At 41.1% G+C, this 24,514-nt stretch overlaps 1 pseudogene; it reads right to left on the bottom strand.

Annotated features, from left to right (window-relative positions):
- Positions 1 to 8,204: 8,204 nt before the first annotated feature.
- The window catches only part of LOC149157678 (1-phosphatidylinositol-3-phosphate 5-kinase FAB1A-like), a 93,531-nt pseudogene continuing 77,221 nt past the window's right edge, over positions 8,205 to 24,514 (bottom strand).

Below are 24,514 nucleotides of genomic sequence, written 5' to 3'. Positions count from 1 at the left end.
CATTAGGACACGTACATCTCTCCTTAGTGGGATCTGCTCCTAGTTGGAGTTCCTTCATGCCCAAGGCAACTCCCACAAATGGCTCCCAACAACCTGCAATGTAGAGTGATCCAAATCAAATCAAATAAATGACCCAAGAACTGCAAGATGCACTCCAAAATGCATACCTTCAGCTCACTATTTTGAGGTCTGCTATAAGCGTTGCAACTAGGCCTTGTTAGGGCACAACTCAGTCCCTCTCCTAGACTTGTTTTATGCCCATAAGTGCACCAAAGTTATGTTGTTTCCCTTTCTTGAAAGGCCAAGGAGGGCTCCTCCAAATCTGGGCTATCCCAACCCTCAAGCAACCTTCAACCTACCTTCAAATGACTGTGGCATGATACAGTTGGCTCCTCCATGCTTGCGACATGCTAGTTTAGGGTCTGCCCACCCTTTTTCTTCCCTCAAAACAATCCTAGAGGCTGTGGTGTCACAGAAAGGGAACTCAGACCCTTCTCTAGCACTTCGAACACCTAAAAATATGCTTCAAATAGTCTCTAAATCCAACTCTAGTCTGCCTCCTTGCTACAACCCTAGAATATAAGTGTCCTCCCTCTCCAACAAGCTTCTTTCTTGTATTTTGTTGCACAAATGGATGAGGAAAATGTCATCACATCACCTCATATTTATACACAACATGAGCGCTCCACGAATTCATGAAGGGTCATGTCTATTGGACGAATCCTCCTCAAGCCTACATGACTTCACTATCCAAATACTAATGAAAACATCAAAAATTCATAACTCAATTTCTAAAGCTCTGATTTGAATGATCTTTGGAGAATTGGAATCGACACCCCAAGCTCTATCACCTCAAATTTTATAAAGCTCAAATTCATCATGGTTTTGACCCAAATCCTAATGGGTGCAAAACCCCATGCTTGGGTTCCAAGCCCACAAGCCTACCTATGCCTCTTTTCCCTACAATCCCCGAACCCTAAGGCTTGGAGTACCTCCCAAGCTACACAAAAATCAACACAGGGCACCCATATAACTCATTTATTTATATTGTACCTAGCTAGTATATAGCATGAGATGCCCATGGAACAAAATTAATGTTACATTCGTTGTTCAAGATAAAGATAGTCAAGTTTCCCCATGTCGTGGGTAATTCTTGAAATCCTAATGTTGGCTTAATGGGTCCTGACGTAGGTTCAGAGTTAATTAGCCAAACAAATCCTTGTACTACTAGCCCTTTCAGCAACAGCTCATGGAGTGTGGACCGAGTCTCACCCAAACCAATATGGGGGGATGCTGGAACCAAGTTTCTACACCCTTGAGATGTCTGAGGGATCGACTTAGTCCAACTAGGAATGACTTTGTGCAGGTCACTTTGCGCACTCTCCTGTCCTACGATGTCTTTGGGCTCTCTTATAATCACATTCGCACAGCCCTATGCAGAGGAACGAGAAAAATAAATGGATGAAGGAGGTGTTGTTCAAGCAACAGATGCCCTGCAGACCAGAAGGGAGGAAGAAGCAAATTCTTCTGAAATAGGGGAACCAGGTAAGGGAAGCCTGGTAGAAATGTTGGTGGATACTCTTTCGAGTAATCCACCAATTGCTGAACCAACTATAGGGACGGTTGAGTTAATTTTTAGAAAGGAAGCAATTGCTCCCGGAGAAGGGGAACTAAGTAAGGAGAACCCGAGAGATGGGCCAATGGATACTCTTTTGAGTAATCCACCACCTGCTAAACCAGCTGCAGGACCGATTGAATTGGTTTTCAGAGAAGACGAAATTTCTCCTGTGAGAGAGGAACCGAGTAAGGATAACTTGGTAGAGGAACCAATGGATACTCCTTCAAGTAATCCACCACCTGTTGAACTAGCTAGGAGGCTAGACAAACTAATTTTTAAGCAGGAGTTGATATAACTGTGTGAATAGAGGAGGACACCCCTTAAAGAGAAATATCAGCTACAATTCAAAGACACGATGCGGTTGAAAATAAACGTTCAAACGCTGAGAAGATAGGTGCATCGACTTAAGAAGAAGGTAAGAATGTGTAAATGGCAGGCTAAGAAGCCTAAGGATACGATGGTCGAATTAGAAACACAGGTAGATGATGTGCCTACAACCTTTGCTGCTACTCAAAAGGATCCTATCGAGCACTTGTTCGACGACCATGAATTCTCTTTAACAACCGAGATTCAAAATTGGAAATCCACCATGGCCTGCTATCCGAATGAGGTGAAAAGGGTCTAAGAACAATCTTCTAAGGCTCTCTTTGAGTATATAGAGTGAGTGGACATATTACGCTCTAAGTATGCAATGTAGCAACTCAAAGTAGAATGGCTAGAAAGGCAAGTGCTGGAATTGAAAACTAACAAAGAATAGATGTTCAGCTTGGCACAACAGGTAATGGCATGTCACCCTCCTACTTCTAGTTATGCCTTGTTCCTGCATGAGAAATTTATTTTCTTCTATTTGGAAAGTATTAAGAAGGAGGTTAGTCATGAGATCGAGGACTCTATACAGTTCCTCCGTATACTGAGAATCCATTATTTAGTAACCCAACATTTGATATGTGAGCTTTATCTACACGGATACTTCCTGCGCAATGACAAAGAGTTTAACCCAGTCCCATATGTGGGTGACATTCATTTAAGGGATCTCACCTCCTATACTATCAACCAGATAAACTGGAAGAAGGCCTCTAATACGTTTGATTCAAATCAAAACACAAAGTCTCTTATGATGACAGGGGAGCATGAATGGTGCATGACTATGTAGAATAAGCACAACACCTTTTTAGAGATTGAGGGAAATAGAGAACAGATGTTGAGGACACAAAAGTGGTGTATTGACCTTTGTTTCAAACAAATAGTCACATTTCAGCCCTTGATAGTTGTTAGAAGAGGTGGATGATGTCACCTACAACTGTCCGAAATAGGGAACCTTTTGGAGCGCCAAATTTTGCATGGGAACTAAGTCGTGTGCTGAGATATGTAGCATGCATCCAAATATGCAGGGTTCGGTGTATGGGACTCCGGTTCAAGTTTCCCATCATTTGGTTACCAGCAGAGCATTACAGCCCACCTTATAGTGTATTAGGCGATTGTGGAAGGATGTTCTTCTCACAGAAGGATACAAACCCCCAGGAACAGACATGGAAAATGAGTATGATCTCGCCCAGCTCCATGCTGACTACAACCGTTCTAACCCAGACCTACAGAAGCAATGAGCTGCATGAGGGCATGTAAAAGGCTAGTTGGGGGGAGATGTTGGGCACCAAATCTGCCTATCTTTCCCTTATACTTTCATCTATCCTTTGATCCTTTTTGCATGAAATGATATGCATTTATTGTGATAAATATATGAGGTAACCCTTCTTTCTAGTGTCTCTTGGAATATTTAATTGATGAAGTATGGTCACGGGGATTTTTCCTATGCGAACTACTAAACCTTGTTATTTTCTCAGATTTTGGTGAACAAGTATCGCCTTCACATCTTGCAGCAGTAGTCCCACGTTCACACTAGCTGTTTGGCAATGTTGCAACAACATAACCAATTCACAGCTACTTTCAAAGCCTATTTTGGATCTTTACTATTCTCGCTCTCTCGGCAACTAGTTGTTGTTCTAACAGTTTTATATTTTTGGGAATTAGTTGCCATATTTTGGGGAGTATGTCATTCCTAGGTATTTGTATAAAAAGGGTTTTATTCCTGTGCGAGGGGTTAGTCGCGCAGAGACAAATATTGTAATAGTTTCTCTTATATTAAATACAAGCAAGTTGTTTTTCTCTTCTTAGTTGTGAGTTAACACAGCCTTGATCAAAGAGTTGGGCCCGCTCTTCTGATCAGGTGCTGTGTGCTTTCTTTATGTGTGTTGTTTGTATTATGGTGTGTTAATTCCTTATTGCTATTATAGATCTTTATCGATTTCTGTGAATGTCTTTTAAGTTCTGCAATTATATTTATCATTACTGTTACAACGATGCTTTGACTCTTAGTCATGAATCCTTGGATAAATTGAGATTGTAACCTTGCCCCTGCATATACCTTGCACATTACCTTGAAAGTTGTATGCACCCGGATTGATAAACGAATGTCAAAAATGGTTTAATAGTTTATTCTCACTTGGACACCAACACCCATCACAACCAACATCTTGCATGAGAAAACAACACACACTAGGTGATTTTGGGATTGAAATTTTCTTGCCATGAGTGAACTTCACTTGTAGGTAATACCATATTTAATGGAATAAAATGTTCAAGGAAGTCATCAAGGAGAGGTTGCAAGAAGAAACTTGTCGAGGTGAGACATAAAGAGACCATGATACAAAGAGATAAAGGAACTCTGAACTATGATAGATGGATGCAAACCAAGACGACCTAAGAGACTTGAATACTATAACTAGACCCCTTGGAGGCTAACGATGAAGTAGAAGAAACATTTATCATGAAGAATTGGATACATACACTAAAACAAAAAAGGACATTGGTGAGGGTCGAAAAATGTCACCATAAGCTCATTGTTGATGGTCAAAGGAGCCTTCGTCACCAAAAAATGAACATCACCAAAGGTGGCGTCGCCAACAGTATAGGTGTTGTGGTGACATTCAAGGTCCGTCACCAATAATGATTTATAATGAAAGATAGTGGCTATCACCATTTGATGTGACCAATGGTGATGAACCTTAGCGCCCATCACCAAAAAATTTAACGTCACTAAAGGTGGCGTCGCCAACAATATAAGTGTTGTGGTGACATTCAAGGTCTGTCACGAATAATGATTATAATGATAGATAGTGACCATCACCATTTCATATGAACAACAATGATTTATTGTGATGGACCTTTAATGTTCATCACTATTGATGCATATATAAAGGGATGTTTATTGACCATCACCATTTCATATGAGAAAAAACAATTTATGGTGATGGACCTTTCATGGTCGTCAATATTGATGCATATATATGGTGGCGTTAATTGACTGACACCATTTCATATTTTGGTGAGTGTCACGAAATGTCACCATAAAATCATTGGTGATGGTAAAAAGAAACTTTTTTCATAAAAAATTGATCGTCACCATTTCATATGAATATCAGGGATTGATGGAATGGAACCACCGACCTCCCACGTGTAAATCAGGTGCTCTTCCATTGAGCTAGAACCATTTAACGAATGAGACTTTAAAAAATTAGACCTTGAAACTTTATAAATTGTAAATTCTACAAGTTTCAATAAATTATAAAACTTTGTAAAGCCTTGGAAAATCTTTTACAAAAAGATAAAAATAGAATCGAAGTTGCAAGTCCCTACCTAAAGGTTATAGAAGTTATGAAAAATGGGTGGAGGGGAAAATATTTATGTATAAGATACTCAATAAGTTCAGTTGAATACTCAATTAGAAGTGAACCTTTGAAGACATTTATAGTCTATGAATAACCTATAATTATCAAAGATAAAATATGCTACTACACCAAATATTGATTTCTTACCTTGTGAATCATGTAAATTTGTTATGGCTGCATAAATATTTGCCTCTAAAAGATTAATTTGCATGCCAAAAAGTAAAAAAACGTTGAGTATATATGATGCAATTATGAATAATGAGCTACTGGTTATGGGGTCTAGAAAATTAGTTGGGAGGGCTTCTCATTATTAAATAATTCAAGAGGTCAAAATACAATTATCAGTGACAATGATACTAAAATGTAACCACTAAATAAATGTTAAAATTGTAAGCAAAAAATTTGGCTAATATCCGTTACACCAACTAAATATCCAACGGGCATTCAAACACTTCTAAATCCACACCAAGCATGAGTATCCAAAGATACAATTGCATGGATACAAGGAAATAACTATCTGCTTCATCCCCCCTCTACCTTTATATTAGGGGAACAACAAAAAAAATCTATAGAGAATATGATTATAGTGGGAAAAATAAAGACGATAAGCAAAAAAATAACCAACCAATGAAATCTACTAATCTGAACATGTTTAATTACATTAAGCAGAGATGGAATCCATAGTACATTAAAGTGACATTTGTCAATGCTAGGATTAGTCAATTGTTGAATATCCATAGTGCCACCAATATAATGGACTGTGACAGGAGATGTTCCCATTAATGGAGAATCTTGTTTAAATCTTACATTGTCTCTTGATAACCATTTTCTCTAACTGACAACTATGCATAGTTATAGCGCATCACAATGAAACATGGACACGAAAGTGAGCATAAAGACCAAAATCCCAAAACAAGAAATCAAAACTTACGTACAATGTACCTGTTATCGTTTTGTGATTTTGAAGATTGGCAAGACAAAACACACAAAAGGCACATCAAACCACTTATGAGTCCAGGACCTAGCCTTCCTAGGCTCAGAGAGGGCTCTCTCTGTATATTTATGATTTAACCTTAATTTCAGTGTTTTAATGTGTTAGGCTAGATATAAAAATAAAGAGATTTGTAACTTGGTTGCTTGGTTGTTTGTTTGTTTGGTTGAGGCAGGTCATTATAGAATATTTTCCATTGGGCTATGGAGTCAAAGCTAGGCAGTAACATCAATTTTCTAGAGTATTTGCAAGCCAAGCTCACTGTCTTTACTGGATATAAAAACAGAGTGAGAAATGAAATGATAGAAAAGTGATATCAGTCAGGATTAAAAAGCAGTTAATTATGTTTTAATCATACTTCAGAGGAAAACATTTAGATTGTAAACACAGATAGTAGTAACGTGCTCCAACAACATATCTTAAACTATAGTTTCTACTTTATAGTAAGAATCAAATATGGATGAATTGATAAACAAAGATCCATTCAACATAGAAAGCCATACATCACCAGGTCAAAATAGGTCAAGTATCTTGCAAACTGTCCTTTTATTGATGCTCCAGCTCAAAATTACAATGCTCGAAAGAAAAGATAGTTCAAAATTACTAGGGTCCAACCGCTAATACTCCAAATACATAGAATATTTAAACAAAAACTACAATGATTTACCTTGTACATTTGGCAATTTGTTATTTATTACAATGAAAGGAAAAATGACTGATGTAACTACGAAGTGGCCACGCTTAGAAAATTGGGATAGGTGGTCCTCTTTTGCAGGGATGCTATTGCCTGAAAAATTAATTTTGACTGTAAAGGTTCTACTGATGTGGCTGGTGTTGACTCAGGTCTGTGATATTACTCTAATCTTCCTTGTCTCATTCCTCTTCATAGTCACATAGCTCACTCCATGCTTCATCATCTAGAACTTTGATTTTAGTTAATCTTTTGTATATTTCGTTAGCTTCATTGTACTTAGAAAACGTTGGCTTGATTAGAAATACGTGCTTAAGTTCATGCTCGATGTAAACTAAATTGTTGATAGCTTCTACCAATGCCTTTCCTGTTATGTTGCCTTTGATGTTGGACATATTTGCAGCATCTGTGGCTATGCCCTAGGGTCTCTTGGCATAATCACCCTTGTCCATGAGTTTGTCCTTTATAATAAATAAAGAGGGGAGACCTTTCTGATGTAAAGGCTGCATTGTTTTAAAGAACTTGTTGACTATTAGCTCCAGGACTTGACATTTTTCTTCTAGCTGCACATTTAGGCTCTTCTTGGTCAGTGCCTTCTTGACTTGTAGTATAGTCTTTGTTCTATCTGCCACTCCCAACTCTTCCAACTCATACTTGTTTCTTGCATTCAAAAACTTGATTATCCTATTAGTTGTAGCTAGCATGTCTCCCAACTCTACATTAGTAGCTGAAATGGCTTCTTTAGCCTTCTCCACTAATTCCTCATTCTCAAAGATAATTTGAATGCTAGGCCAAATTTCATTTATACCATCGATTATATTGTGCCAAATAATTTCCTTAACTCTCCCTAGAGTGTTTCCAATAGATTATTATTTCTCTCATTTTTGTAGTGCGTCAATTAATGCCTTTTCCCTTTTCATTTCCACCAAGTGATTGCTTTCAGCTCTTTTGGTTTGGTCTTGCAGCACACTGACTTGGGTTTCCATTCTTTTTATCTCCTCAGTTTGCAGATTCATGCCTTCCATTGATCTAGCCAACTGTTATGTATTGCTTCCTTCTCTTCTAATTGTACTTGAGGGAGTAGTTATGGAAAAGGGGCTCCATTGTTGTGCTGGCCATTTGTGTTGCCTTTCCGTTCTCTTCCACCATCTTATCCATCTCTATTTCCATTTTTTTTACCTAGATAGACTGATTCACTATTAATTTCATCATATCGGCCTTCAAGTTCTCTATTTCATCTATTTCCTTGGTCAGTGGGTCATGTGTAGCAGGCATCTTGAGTTGCCTCTTTAGGGCTACAATATCTAACTCATTTTTCTTTATTACTTCTTCAACTGTTTTTATATCTGAGGGATCATACCCAATCTTTACTACTAAGTCTTCCAAAGGCTTGATTTTATTGTCCTTTGACTGTGATGAAATCCTTTCCATCTTTAACTGGGGTTGAGCATTTAATAGTGCCACCTGCATTTTAAACAAATTCATAGAAGTTCTTGTTAGAGTAGATGAAATCATTTCCCCTGTTTTTTTATGCATTTATTGCTGATCTATTGGATGGAAATTTATGGCATCAAAATAAAAATAAGTTTGCTTGTAGTTTGCTGGAGTTTTAGGCTCCGCCGTCTGTGCCTCTTGTTGGCTTGTTAGGCCTTGACCTAGGTTCAGAAGTGATTTAGCCAAAGAAATCCTAAAACTACCAGCCCTTTCCACAACAGTCCACGATGCGCAGACTGAGGTCTCACCCAAGGTAGTATGGGAGGGTGCTGGAACTAGGCTTTTGCACCCTAGGGATGTCTTGATGAAGTCAGGGAAGTTCACGAACCAATGCTACACGCTTGTGCCACTCCACGCAACTGTCTGACCTTTGTGTACCTCTGTAAAGAGTGTGAAGAGGCATTGTCTAGATCCTTTATCCTTACTGTATTATTATTATAGATCTTAACTTAATTTTGTGTGCTCAATATTCTCATCAATCATTCAACATTCATAACAAGTGCACACAATCATAAACTGTAAAGAGATGCTTAAAAATATAACAGAAGCATAAAAATACAAATCTATGAGTAGATGCACAATATTCTAGAATCAACTTATCTTTTATTAAACCTCTGTTCAGTTACAATCCCAACTCTGCCATGCGCACTCAGCTACAGGGGTCCACGCACACAGCTGCGGACTCTACCAGGACTCTGCACACACAGCTGCAGAACCTCTTCCTATTCCTACAACCCAAAACTCAGACTTACAGACTCAGAGTGAATTTCTCCTTCAAAAACCCATAACACTTCAGATCAAGACTAAAAACTTACTTCTACACTTAGAGCCTCGCTTTATTTAGACATTCCCATGGTCCATGGACCATGGGTAGGCAAACACATTCTATATTAAATTACAATATTTTAGGGCAGATGACCCTAGACTCTCATGCTCCGCGCCCACATTTTGCGAGGTCTTTATGTTACATTGACCAAAACTCAGCTTTAAGCCCCAAAATCTTGCTATGGGGGGATCCGCTGCCCAATAGGCCCCCAACACAATCATCGTGACTCGTCTCGAGTCACTCGGCTGCTGTGGTGATCCTTGCATGAAGTCCATCCAACTGTGCTTGTGTGTCATGAAGGTCCGTAACTCCCCATGCTACCGTTGTTTGGATCTGCTTCTGCTTTAGAATCATCTGCGTCTGACTTGGTTCTCTACTTGGATGCCAGCTTCTAGTACCTATGTTTATAGTCTCGCATATTTGTCCAGCTTGTCGGGTCGCAAAGACTGTGCTTCAGTCGGTTAGGAAATTTCTCCAATTACGAAGTTAGAACACTAAATTGTTTACCTTGAATGTGTGCAACTTGATATGGCGATCGTGCCAAGCTTTCTCGCATTGTTTCTTTACCTGCTGATGGAATCCCACTAGAAACCGTTCTTCCTCAAGTTCTTCCAATTACGCAAGCCTCTCTTCCAAGGCTTCGTGGTCTGACATGCTTGTCATTGCTGCTATTCACAAACTGGGTACGATGTATTCCATTAGCATGACTGATTCCATGCCATAGACTAACCTGAAAGGTGTCTGACCTGTCAATTTATTGCATGTGGTTCTGTATGCCCTTAATATGGTAGGTATGTGCAAGTCCCATTGGTTTTGTTGCGCGTTACATATTTTGGTCAGCGCAGTCTCTAGAATCTTGATGAATGCTTCTATTATCACATTAGCTTGTGGATGGTATAGCATACTTTGCTGCTGATACACCTAGAACTACTCGGTGAGTGTGTTGATAGTTTCATTTAGGAAGTGCATTCCATGATCACTCATTAAAATTTTCGGGCATCCAAATAGTGTCAACACGTTATCAAATAAAAATTTCGCAACCGTGGTGGCCATGCAGTCCTTGACCGGCTGTGCTTCTGCCCATCGGGTCAGGTAATCTATTGCGGTGATGATGTAGCGCGCACCCATCTTCCCCTGAGGTTTGACTGGCCCCACAAAGTCTGTTGCCCATTTTTCAAATGGCTGCAGCATCATCTGTGGATTCAGTGGCATCTCATTCCTTCGTGATGGTTTTCCAGTTCATTGACATACGTTGTAGGCCTGATAGTATGCTTTCGAATCTTGATGTAGGGTTGGTCGCCATAGCCCAACACAAAGAATCTTCTATGTCATCGTCCATCCCGCATAGTGTCCTCCTGCATCCCCCCGATGTGTTTCTATGAGGATTTGTCCTCGTTCAAATTTAGGTACATATCTTCACAATATCTCATCGTCCCCATTTTGTAGAGGTGCCCCGCGATTACAAAAAAGTCCACCGCGTGTACCACTAATTCCTTCTTTTGCTGGACTGAATATTCCTGCAACGCAGTCCTTGTGGTTAAGAAATGGATTATATCTTCGAAGTGGCCATTTGCAATGCGCACTACAAAGATTTGTGCATCAGGTAGGCCTTCCTCCAAATTTGTTGGCTCCTTGCTGGTCTCAATTCATGATAAGTGATCTGGTCCTGCATTTAGGCATCCCAACTTTACGATGACCTCGAAGTCATATTATTGAAATAGTAACAACCATCTGCATATGTGCCCCCCCAACACAGGCTTGTTCACCAGGTATTTCAACGTGGAATGATCATGTTGGGTTGTGCTATATTCTTTCTACAACTAGCCCACGTAGTTAATTGAGGGGTTAGATGTGGGGGGGTGGGGGGCGGGTGGTGGGGCGGGCAGAGCTCCCCCTTCATTGCACTGATTGTGTAGTGGGGGGATCATAGGGGGTTTGAGGGGTGCAAGTAACCCCACTCTTTGGGGTTCGGGGCAGCGCCCCGGAAAATTTTGGTTTTGGAACCTATGTTAAGTTGGGCGGACCCACCTATGGTTTTGTGCATGATTTTTGCACATGTTTTTGGACGTGATGGTTTTTGGTCCATGGTATTGGACGTGATGGTTTTTGGTCCATGGTATTGGATGTGATGGTTTTCGCTCCATGGTATTGGATGCTTCGGTATGTATAAAAATCAAGCTACTAGTCCCGGTTTTGGGATCCAAGGGACAATCTATCTGTATATGTTTCTTATGTGTTATGCTCTCGCATTGTTTATTTTCTGTGTTTTAGAATTCGTATGCAGGTAATTTCTGTACCGAGTTAAAACCTACATTTGGTATCAGAGATGTTTTGGCTTTATGGGGACACCTCTGTTGCTGAGGGTTTTCACTTGGGCCTGTTGTAGACCCTGATCAGTGGGAGATCTGCGAGATCAATTTCGGTGGTGAAAGAAGATGGTGAACAATGGAAAGATAGTGATCGAGAAATTTAATGGTCATAGTTTTGAGTTATGTAAACTCAATATGGAGGATCTGTTGGTGGATAAAGATCAGTGGATCGCAGTAGATCTGTGTACTAAACCAACGGGAGTGTCCGATGAAGAATGGAATAAGTTGGATCGGAAGACAAAGAGCATAATACAATTGTGTGTCTCATATTTGGTATTGCCGAATGTATCAGGGGAAGCTACGATGAAGGATTTGTGGGACAAGTTAGGGACTTTGTACCAATCTAAGTATATTGTGAATAAACTATTCCTATGGAAAAATCTGTATAACCTGAGGATGAAAGATGGAGACTCAATGAAAGAGCATTTGAACGCATTTAATACTGTGGTAAGTCAGTTAGCATCTGTTGATATTAAAATTTCAGATCAAGATAAGTGCATCAGTTTGTTGTGTTCTCTGCCAGATTCGTGGGATAGTCTGGTTATTGCAGTAGGTAGCAATGCAACTGCCTTGCAGTTTGATGAAATAGTCTCATCCTTACTAACAGAGGAGATGAGACAGAAAAATATGGAGAGCCACAATGGTGATGCCTTGTCTATACAAGGACAGTCCCAAAACAGAAACAAAAATAAGTCATTGAGTGGGAGATCTAAAACTAGAGGGAGATATAAATCCCTAGGAAAACCTGTAAAGGTGGTGTGCTGGAAATGCGGAAAGGAAGGACACTACAAAAGGGACTGTAAATCTAAAGCTCCTGATAAAGGAAAGGGATCTGATAATGCTCCTTTTGCAGAGGCAAAAACCACCTCAGATGAAGGTGAGGATGTGTACTTGGCTTCTTCAAGTACACATGTAGATCATGAGGCATGGTTGATTGACTTAGGTGCATCCTTTCACTTCACTCCCCATAGAGAGTGGTTCTGCGAGTATGAGAAATATGATGGTGGTGATGTCTTCTTAGGGGATGATAGGAAGGCTAGAATCGTTGGTCGTGGAAAAGTAATGTTTAAGTTGCAAGGTGGAAGGGTTAGAACACTTCCGAGTGTTCTACATATTCCTGCATTGGCTAGAAATCTGATTTCTGTAAGCAAGTTGGATGATGTAGGTGTAAAAATAGTGTTCGAGAAGGATACCTGCAAGATGTTTTAGGGAGAATTGGTACTAATGTGGGGAGTTCAGATTGGAACTCTATACAAGCTGTAATGTGGCACGGTTGTTGATGGGTGCAACAGTTATGTGGTTCCTGAAAGTGGAGCAGAAAATCTAGTGGTCTCTGGAGAGAAGACCATGCTGTGGCATCAAAGGCTTGGACATATTAGAGAGAAGGGCCTTCAAATACTTCATGGTAATGGTATGGTAGAAAGTATTAGTAATAGCTCTCTGGATTTTGATTTCTATGAACATTATGTATATGGGAAGCAAAATCGGGTGAGTTTCCCCTCTGGTGTTAAGAGGGCGAAACATATATTAGAGCTTGTGCATAGTGATGTGCTTGGACCTGTGAATGTTCCATCACTGGGTAAGTCTATGTACTATGTATCATTTATAGATGAATTCTCAAGGAATAGATGGATATATTTCCTTAAGAAGAAATTTGAAGTCTTTGACACGTTTAAAGAATTTAAGGCTCTGGTTGAAAACCAGACAAAGAAGAAAATAAAGGTGCTGAGGATAGATAACGGTGGAGAGTTTTGTATTAAGGAATTTGAAGAATTCTGTAAGAAGTGTGGTATAGCATGACAGAATAGTACTCCATATACACATCAGCAAAATGGAATTGTAGAAAGAATGAACAAGACATTGATGGAAAGGGCAAGAAGCATGCTCAATGGTGTCGGGTTAGGACATGAATTCTAGGCAGAGGCAGTGGAGACTGCATGTTACCTGGTTAACAGGTCACCTTCATCAACATTGGAGGATAAGACTCCACAAGAGGTATGGACTGGTAAGAAACCCTCTCTTTCACATCTAAGGGTATTTGGATGTGATGCATATGTACATGTTCCAAAGGAGAAAAGAACAAAGTTGGATAGTAAATCTGAAAAGTGCATCTTTATTGGGTATAAGGATGGTTTAAAGTGTTATGAGCTTTGGAACTAAGTAACAAGGTGTTGTGGGGAAAAATGCCTATGCAGGACGATCCTATCCACCTAAGGTGTGACAGCGCCTTAGCAACAAACGAATACAACTATTATGGTTTCTTCCTTTATGAAATGTGAAAGAGGGGAGATCGGCAGACTTACCGTTGTCTTCCGGTTGTCCCTCGATCTAGATCCTCTTCTCTTTGTGTGTCCACAACTACTTGTCTCCTCGCTTGCTCAAGAGAACAGCTACTTGAATCCCACGAGGTCACAAGAGAACAACTACCTGTGACAAGAGAACAGCTACTTGCGACAAGAGAAGAACACAATGCAAAGGCAAATATACATATTCATAAATGATTCAGGATTAGAAGTAAATCAAATACACTAATGCAATCATACAAAATACACCAGCATATAGGAAAGAATCAAGATAGCTTTATTGATAAGTAACAGGGTTCAGGAAGAGATACAACCCATAGGGCTCCAATCCAGCATCTCCTTCCCAGCAGAATGGAATTCCTTCTTCAGCTCCCTTCAAAGCATTAAGCACCCAATGATCCAGTCTCAAACCAACAACAATTCTTTGCATTCACAAAATTCCAGCCTTTAGATCCCATGGAGGTGAGATCCATATATAGATATTTGGAGAGAGGATGAGTCAGCTTGAGATCTGACTAGTGTCCTCTCCCTCTGTCAGTTCTTGAGTCCACTTGGAGGTTCTTGCTTCCACTTGGAGATTTGGAACCTCTTACTCATCACCAGTCGAATTCCTTGATGCAAGTGTCATTTTGGAAGCTTCCTGGGCATTGACACCTTGAGGAATGACTCTGCCACATGTCCAAACTCGCTCAGCTCAGATGCTCAGTGGAGCAGTTGACATGATCCAGAATTGGCTTGTTTTTGAGTGTTTTCAGGTGGAGAACTTCTGTGAATTGCTGTGGTTAGTTGGCCTTGTTCCTCTAGGGGTAGGAACAACATGTTTAGGGACTTTGGATCCCTTAGATTATGGACATTTCATGCTCGAGGCTGCAAGGCACAAAAATGTCTATAACAGTTGCCCCCTAAAGTATGAGGCCGTTTATCGGGTGAAATGCTTTATCCAGGAGGGTCCGAAGTTCATCCATCTGCCGGGAGGAGACCTGTAATAAAATACAATACAATACATTATGATTCATACTGCTTTCATGATCTAGCTGAGGCGGGCATTCCCATGCTCAGGTTTATAAATTCATTTTTGTACATAGAATAGATGATCGTCTGATGGTAGACTGATAATTTTGGCGAAATTATCATCCTTTGAGTAGGATGATCATCTGCTGCAATGATGTACATGTCAAATGTCTTTATTTTTCCTGAATATATATCGCAGCCCAGATGGATGAAACTAGATCTGGGGTCTTCAAACTCGTTCGATCTTCACTCTAAGTACAAGTTGATCCATGTGAGAATTGCGCTGAAGTCGAACATGGAAAGACATTGCTTGATTACCGGTCAATGATGTAAACCGTTAACAAGCGCGAGAGGAATCACCGATAATGATGATGACCCTCAAGGTACTGCATTACAATTCACGTGGTGTGAATAAAGGACTTGGCGTCGAACACCACGCAAAATCTTCTGGTCGAAGGTCATTGATGTATACCTGTCGCCGGATGTGAGAAACTTGCCATTGAGGCATGCAAGCTTCAAAGCACTGAAGGGGTTGTTCCTAGATCAACTTCTTGGATAATGAGCTGATGTCGACAAGAAGTGATCCGTCACAGGAGGGCCTTAATGAATCCCATATCAGTGACACGGAACGGAGCTAATGATTTTAATGGAGGTGAAAACGATCTGTGACATATGATTCAGGGTGGCGGTCATGAACGGATGAAGGATAATGTATGGCAGTGGATGGGACCCGGTTGACTCTTTCTGAACGACTTCTCTTGAGCATATGGCGACACTGATGCGATGGATTGGTAGCATTACCCCAAATATGGATGGCATGGCGAGACCATGGTGATGTGACCGGTGAATGAAACAACCCAACCCGAATGTGGTACGGAGGAAAAGTGTCATGTTCAAGAGCGACCTGCTACCATCAAAGTTTTCTTGATTTTTTCCAATTTTTCCCCAGTCATTGCTGACCAGTACCTCTTTATTTTTGTCAAGCTTGAGGAGGATAACATATGCTTGTTCTATAACCTGCCCTTCAGGCAAGCCCATCGCTATGTTTTAACGAGCCTAGCGATAGTGAAACTCGTTCTCGTCTAAAGACAAGTTTGTCGCTATTTAATAATTTTAACGAGTCTAACGACAAGGATAACTCGGTCCTTTTCATTTTTAGAGAGTCTGAAAAGGTACATAAAGTTAACTCCAAAATTCCTTTTTCGTCATCTAATCCCTTAAGTCCGAAAAAGTATAAAACAATACAGAAGGGATGAGTTTTCGATAGTTTTAACGAGCCGAGTAAAACAAGTGCTCGATCTTTTTGTGCAATAATCCCTCAGGTCCAAAAAGATTAAAATCTAGAGGAGGGATAGCTCTTCCGGTCACTTTAACGAGCTGGAAGGCCAAAACTCGGTAATCTTTTCATATTTTACGATTCAATTGAAAAGAGCTTAAAGAAGACTCGTCTTTTGAGGAACGAGTGATAAACAGGGATAGCAACTGATTCCAGGTACAGGTTGGAATTTTCCAATCATGGCAGTGTCACAAGGATGGCTAGGTGAAATCACTCTTCGCAGCTGTTCCTCAAAATGGGTAAACAATCATATGGAGGTGAACGATCGGCCAAATGAAAAGTGGAGGTGGCAGGTGCAAACACGACCAAGGCTTTTATGGCCGATAAATTTACGATCACAGTGGTTATTTACCGAGATAGGTTCATTTTTTAGTTAAAAATGAGCTTAAACACTGGAGGAAACTCTGCTCACTGCTTATATTTATTTTTTAACGAGCATGAAGACCGCGTTAAAACTGCTCGGATCTTGCGTTTATTTTTTAACGAGCATGAACTTTATGCTAAAACTGCTCGATTATATAGTCAAATTTTGATTTTTTTTTACCATAACTAGCTTTTCTCTTTTCAATGATAGTACTGCATTCTCAATTGCTGCATCAAACTTAGTTAGAAATGAATAATATTTGCATGAAAATGAGATTATAACCCTAATATTTCGCTTTGAACTACGTAAAAAGCCATTAAAAGGTGTTTTTACCTCTCATTTTACCATTTCATTTGAACTTGGTTTGTTGGAGCTCTGGAGGTGCCTCTTCCCCCTTGATTTTCACCAGCTGATTCCGGGAGATTCTGCGGACGATTTTCAGCGCCGTCTGGACCAGGTAGGAGCTAAACCCTAGCTCTTTCTTTTCATGGTTTCCTTTTTCAATTTTGTGCCTGTTTTCCTGTCCCCATGAGCCCCTGGGGTTTTGCTAGGGCGCTCTGGCATCAGCGCAGGCAGTCCATTCGAAACCTGCGCTGAATGTCAAGCTGCCTTAAGGCAGTTTGACCTTCAACGCAGGTAGGACACTTGCCAACTGCGTTGATCTCAGAAAAGCAGTTCTATGCACAGTTTTTTGATGAAATTTTGCCAGTTTCTCATCAAATTCAGGAACTTACTCTTTCTCTTGTTTGTTTTGCAGGGATCTTTGAGCAAAATGTCCCTTACATGGCGAGAACGAGAACATGAAGAGGAGGACATGATTGCCCTCCATGACCCTGTCACGGTGAACGCGCTGCGGAACTGTGGCCTGCTGAAGTTTTTCCGTATCTCTAGCATGAGAGCACAGATCTCTTTACTGCAGTATATGCTTGATGCTTGGGATCCTATCAACCAAGTATTCCAGATTAGGGGAAAATCCATCCCCTTGACCATAGAGGACATTTACTTCTTGACTGGGTTGTCAAGGCGGGGTGCCCCCATTTCTTTGTCAGGTTCGGCCCGGGGGAATGACTCTGTGAGAGATTATGTCCGTCAGCATTGTAGGGAAGGTTCCCAGCCGAGCAGAGACGACAAGGTTGTTATCCGTGAGATCACTGACAGGTCTCTCAGGTCCATTCTGTATATCATTGGTAGGATGGCCGGTAGTGCATCTCTACATGTTGCCAACAGGTCTTATGTGCAGCACGCCTTGGAGTGTCTCCAACCCAAAGTATTCAACTGGTGTGATGCAGTACTTGTTCAGATGAAAAGTCAATTGACCAAGGTAAAGGACGGGAAGCTGAAGAACTTTGGGTATGGTTCTATTCTGACTACCTTTGCCTTGGAGAAAATACCACTGATGCAGCCTCAGTATATCACACTCGACTTGCCTTCTCCCACCGAGCCACGCATGTAGAGATGGGTTGATCACATGTCTAGGCATGCCGGTCAATCTCAGATTACTTTCACTGATACCTTCTTCAGGTGGTTCGAGCGCCAGGAGATGGTCTATTCCGAGTACCCGTATGTTGGTATGGATTTCCGAGGTGATCCAGATTTGGTGCTACCGGATGGCGAACAGTGGGGCGCTATTGGTAAAATCTTTGACTATATTACTGTTTACTATTCTTATTTATACTGTTGCTATGCTTTATTCTATCAAGACTTATAATCAAACTCATGTGTGCATGCAGATGTTGGTCCTATTCATCCGGCAGCTCGCCCGAAAGCGCCAGTTGCTGCTCCAGCAGGGGAGACTGCTGGGAGAGTTATTCTCCGCGATCTTGATGTGGCAGAGATTCTTACAGCTGTGCAGGAGCAGGTTGAGAGCCTTACTCTTGGCATTCCCGATGTGAGGATTGATGAGCTACCATTACAGTTGCAGTGCCATACTACTGGTGTGCCTAGACGATGGACTCGTCTCTTGCGCATGATTGCACAGGCCGTGACATGCTATCATGAGCATCACTAGGCTAGGGTGCCCCCTAGCATTTTTGAGTTTTTGGGTCATATGACCGATTTTTGTCTTGGTTACAGAACATTATGTATGAACGATAAACAGCTTATGTATATTTTTATTTTCGAGTTTTATTCTGGTTGAGTTATATGATCCATATGTATAATCATTGATGATATGTCCCTTTTTATAAATGTCGCAAATGTCTATCTAACACATAGTTTGCTAATGAGTCGGTTAATGTGTTTAAGTTTCTGGAAATATGCTGGTATTGAATTGAATCAAACTGTCTTTCCAAAATCTTAATCCTTAGGAACATTCGATAAATAGCTGGGTTGCGAATGGAATATATACCATTGAGTTGTAGTATTACGAGCTGTGAGTCTAGCCTGACAATTAGTCGGTGTATGCCACGGGTGATGGCATCAGAGAGTAGTTCTATCAACGTGTTATACTCAGTGATGTTATTCGTTGATTGCCCAATACATACACCTCTGAAACTTACTAACTCGCCGCTTGGATAAAAAATGGCCCAGGCTGCGGAGGATAGGTTCCGCGAACTACGACTCGCTCCGTCGGCATATCCAACACATGTCTCCAGGAGGTTTGACATCTGCAATAAATGAAAAAAGGTGGATCACTCGACCAGAACAAATACTTTAGCGAAAACAAAATACAACAAAAGCATGCAGGTTACTATTTAGGCATAGTAACGCTTGAGGTACAACCCATTACGGGGTTGCGCCAGCGGAATTCCATCATAATCCATTAACTCGTAGGCTCCTTTTGCTAACACTCGTTTAACAATATAGGGGCCCATCCATAAGGAATTATATCTACCTGCTCCCAATTTATTGGATTCTTGGTCATAAAGCAAGACCAAGTCACCTTCTGAGAAGACACGGGGTTTGACATTTTTGTCGAACTGCGCCTTGACTCGTTTCTTATGGCCTTCATTAGCCAAAGCGGCGTCATGACGGGTTTCATCCAATTGGATTAATTCTAAGAAATGAGCCTCTTCTTCCAAAGTTCCGGGGAGGAGATCAATTGCGAGTTTAAGCGACGAAATTTCGCACTGGATTGGCAAGACTGCTTCCAGGCCATACACCAGTTGGAAAGGTGTGAACCCGGTCGTGTTCTTTACCGATGTTCGGTAAGCCCACAAGGCTGAGCACAGGATTAGGTGCCACCTTCTTTTATGAACCCCGATCATCCTTTGCAACATACGCTTCAAGACCTTGTTGATTGCTTCAACTTGTCCGTTGGCTTGCGGATAATACGGGGTAGAGCTGTCGTGAGATAGCCCTAGCTTGGCAGCTAATTCGACCATCATGTGATTGCGAAAATGCGATCCATGATCTGTAACTATAGCCTGTGGTACGCCGAACCTGGCGACTACATGATTGAAAAATAAAAGGGCAGTTGTTTCACCAGTGTTATCCAATGTAGGCATCGCCTCGGCCCATTTGGTAAAATAGTCAACAGCGACTATAATATACCCATACCCCCCGGTCGAGGTGGGGTTACATTGCATGAAATCGATGCCCCACTTTGTGAAAGGCCCAACAGCAACTATTGGCTGTAAAGGTGCGGGTGGTCTTCTGGTTTTGCTATCGAAAATTTGACAAGCATGGCAACTTCTGACTGCGGTTATGCAATCTTTGAACATGGTTGGCCAGAAGTATCCTGCTCGTAAAATTTTATGTGCTGTTGCATATCCAGATTGATGCCCCCCACACGCGCCTGAATGACACTCATTCAGGGCTTTTTCGGCCTCCTCATGGGTAAGGCACCTCCTCAGGACTGTATCGATACCACAACGGTAGAGCGTATCACCGACGATCATGTAGTCTTTAGCTTGGTATCGTATACGTTTCTGTTCTGAGTGAGAGGTGTTAGGCCTGAATTTTTGGGTTTGGAGATAAATTATGATATCTCCATACCACTCATTGCTTGTAGATATCAGAAACAAATTTTCGTCCACGATTGACTCTTCTGATGTTTCATCGTTGGACGACGATGGGAGATCGCACAATAATTCTGCGAAAACTAGAGCTTTCTTTGATTTGGATTTTACAAATTCCAGATCAAACTCTTGAAGGATCGCTATCCATTTTGAATATTTGCCCCCCAGCAACTGTCGCGACAGTATATAAGTCATGGGGTTGCAATCTGATAAAATGGTAGTTTTTCGAAAGAGGACATAATGTCGAAACCTTTGAATCGCTTGAACCGCTGCAAGCACTAGTTTTTCAACATAAGAATATTTACTTTCTGTATCATTTATGTTTTTACTTAAATAATATATAGGATGTTCAATTCCATCGACTTCTTGAACTAAAACCATCGCAATGGCCGTATCCGCTGCAGCGAGATACAGGTTAAAATCTCTTTGATAGTCCGGGGCATACATTAATGATGCTTTTACTAGACAATCTTTCAGAGCATCAAAGGAAGCTTGCGCCACCTGGTCCCAGACGAAAGGTACATCCTTTTTCAAAAGACGAGTATAACCTTTAGCAAGTTCTGCGTAATTTGGAATGAACCTCCTCAGAAAGCTTGCTTTCCCTTGGAGTTTCTGTATCTGAAGCAAATTTGAAGGTGGAGGAAAATTAATGATTGCCTGAACCTTGCAAGGGTCGAGACGAATCCCATCCTTAGAGACTACAAAGCCAAGTAAACGACCAGAACCAACGCAAAACACACATTTGTGTGGATTGAGTCTTATCTTGTAGTGTCGGCAACGTAGAAATATCGCTCTTAAATGCTGCGGATGATCAGTCCGCTTTCGCGAATGAGCCGGAAGGTCGTCGAGATAAGGTTGAACGATGTTCTTGATGTCATAGAAGGCATAATTCATTGCCCTCTGAAACGTCGCCCCTGTGTTCTTTAAACCAAAGGGTAATTTTCGATAAGCGAATGTGCCCCACGGACAAATAAATGCAGTCTTTGATTGGTCCTGTGGGCAGATATTTATTTGATTATACCCGGAAAATCCATCCATAAATGAAAAGATTTCACATCCGGCGCATTCATCAATTATCTGGTCGATGAAGGGTGTAGGGTAGTTGTCCTTCGGACAAGCTTGATTTACATCCCTATAATCGACACACACTCTGATTGTCCCTTGTTTCTTCATAACAGGGACAATATTCGATACCCAATCGGTTAGGGGAACCGGGTAGATGAATCCAGCATGGAGAAGTTTTTCAACTTCTGCCTTAATGGCAGAGGCTTTCTTGGGGTGCACCTGCCGAAGCCGTTGTCTTACTGGTTTGACATCAGGATACATTTTAATTTCATGTTCAACGATACTCAAGTCAATGCCTGGCATTTCATCATATGACCAAGCAAAGACATATCTAAATTCACGAAAAGAGCGTTATATATTTCCAGTTCTGAAGGGGAACAACCTTTGCCGACATAAATATTCTCTACAACATTTGTTTTAGTCGAGATATTTATGGCTATAGTCTCTTCAATATTGGATAAGTTTCGGTCAGAATCCACCGTATTTACAGTATTTGATAGGAATTCAAAAACTGAAGGGTGATAAAGATCTTGTTGAATATCTTCTTCATATTCTGGAAGAAGGGAACGGTGGTGGTGATCATTCCATGGTGCCCCCTCAATAAACATTGATTCTAAGATTCCTTCGTCAGTCCCATGTACTTTCGACCAAGGATCTAATGGGGTACCATATTCTCTAGACCTATCTACCCAAACGCTTGACGAGCGTTGATTTGGGCTCGCCTCCCATGCCCGAAACATTGATTGCTACAATATTTCTATAGGGCTTGGGGGCAAAACCATTGCATGATCCATGTCGACATCGTCTTTTGCAACCTTCGTGGAAGATATCATGTTTCAGGTTGCTACCAATGCTATATTTCCTATGTAAATAGGAGGTGGAAGAGCGAAAGTTCCCATCATTGTGGGGTCTTTCAGTAGGCCTACTCCGATATCTTGAAGCGAATGGTTGCTCTCATGGATCATGGGAATGCTTCCTGTAACTTGTGAACCATTAGGGAGGAAGTTCTGTTGGTCGACGACCGTAATCCCTCCTTCAAATGGGAATGCGATCTTCCTAAAATAAGTCGACACAATAGCTGCCATGGCATAGATCCATGGTCTACCCAGTAGGATGTTGTAGTCAAGATTCCCATCGATGACCTCAACATCAATTTCCGTTGTTTTTCCTCCCAGTTCAACCTTCAAGTTATTAAGGATACCGTACGGGGTATAAGTCCTTCCGTCGAAAGCTTTTAATGTCGTCGAAGATCGCGACAAGGTTGGAGATCCTAAAGTTTTCTAGCAACTCATCGACATAATACATGTAGATGCTCCCTCATCAATAATTGTTCTGTGAACAGTTTTGTTGAGGGCTTTCACTTGAATAAGGAAAGCTAGTTGAGCTGGTAACTGAGGATCGTATCCTTTGTGATCAAAGGATACAAGATTGGAATCCTTAGGATCAACCCCACCAATAGCTGATAACAAAGCCTGCCTTTGGGATGGGCAATTTTGTAGTACTTCAAGAGTCGACATAGCAGATGGTGATTGGGCCAAATCTTCCACTATGTTATAATGCTGCGCCGCTCTGGCGCGAGGATTAAACGTCGACTTGTGTACTACTCCCTTTGGCGGTTTTATTGTTAATTCAGGAATGATGGGCGGTACAACTTCTATCAAAGTTTTTGTCGAACTACTTGGTTGATCTTTACCTTTTTCGTTCGACAGCTGCGGATTCCCGTAATCTTTGTTCCTTGTCGAAATCAAAGCATCATTCTGCTGTTTTGAGACCGACAACATAAGTACTTGCGACGGGGAAGCATTTCCATTATCAACCAGATTTTGACCTGGGTTGGGAAATGGATCAGTTAACACAGCTGAGGTTTGTGAACTTTTAAAGAACCTTTTCAACTCAGCTTTGAATGGGCAATTCTTTGTATAATGATCCTCCTCATCACATATTTGACATGGATAATTTAGTTTCCCTTTCCCAGGAGGGTTTGAAGAAGTTTTCCCAGGAGATGAATCACCCTGTTTCTTCTTCTTCCCTTTGTTTTGCTTCTTCTTTCTTCCTAGTTGATTGGTTTCTTTGCCTTTATCTGCTGATACGGCATTTACTTCCGAAGCAAGAATTTCTTCTTTTGCATTTTGATCCGAATTCTTACGGGCTTTCTTAGACGAAGCCTTTATCGATTTCACGTTTGCCGTGCCAATCACGCCATCACCAGCATGAGAGTCACTATTGGATTTTGGAAGAGGAGGAATTGAAAATTCCGGTCTAGGGGCGTCAGGTATTTTGTCATAGAGCGTGCCAGACTGAGTATAAACTAAGTCTAGATATTGTGCACGAGCAATAACTTGCTCCTCTGTTACGACTCCTCCTTTTGCCACATCTTCCGTTATGGCGGGAAGTAACAAGTTTATAAACCATTCAGCTAACAGCTGATCGAGAACGTATGTTTTAACCATCCTACGACGCCGACGCCATTCATGTATATGATCAGATATATGAGTGGTAGTTGTCTGTTTAAAGTTGGTTAATATTTCTGTTCCCGTTTCATACCTTATCAGTAATTGAAAATGGGTTAAGAAAGTCGTGGCTAGGGAGCTAAAATTGTCGAAAGAGGCTCTAGGTAATTCAATATACCATTTAGCCGCTGGACCTGTTAATGTCCTCTGAAAAAGGCGAAGCCTTATCGAATCATCGTTCAGGGTGTTCGACGAACACCACAGATGAAAAGTCATCACGTGATTCGATCGGTCTTCACCTGGATTTCCATT

Source organism: Pinus tabuliformis, chromosome 5_2 (genome assembly GCF_031772625.1).
Source record: "Pinus tabuliformis cultivar Carrire ecotype Pingquan chromosome 5_2, CPIR1, whole genome shotgun sequence".
Taxonomy (NCBI): domain Eukaryota; kingdom Viridiplantae; phylum Streptophyta; class Pinopsida; order Pinales; family Pinaceae; genus Pinus; species Pinus tabuliformis.
Note: the sequence above shows the minus strand (reverse complement) of the source record. Positions and strands in the feature narration are given on the sequence as shown.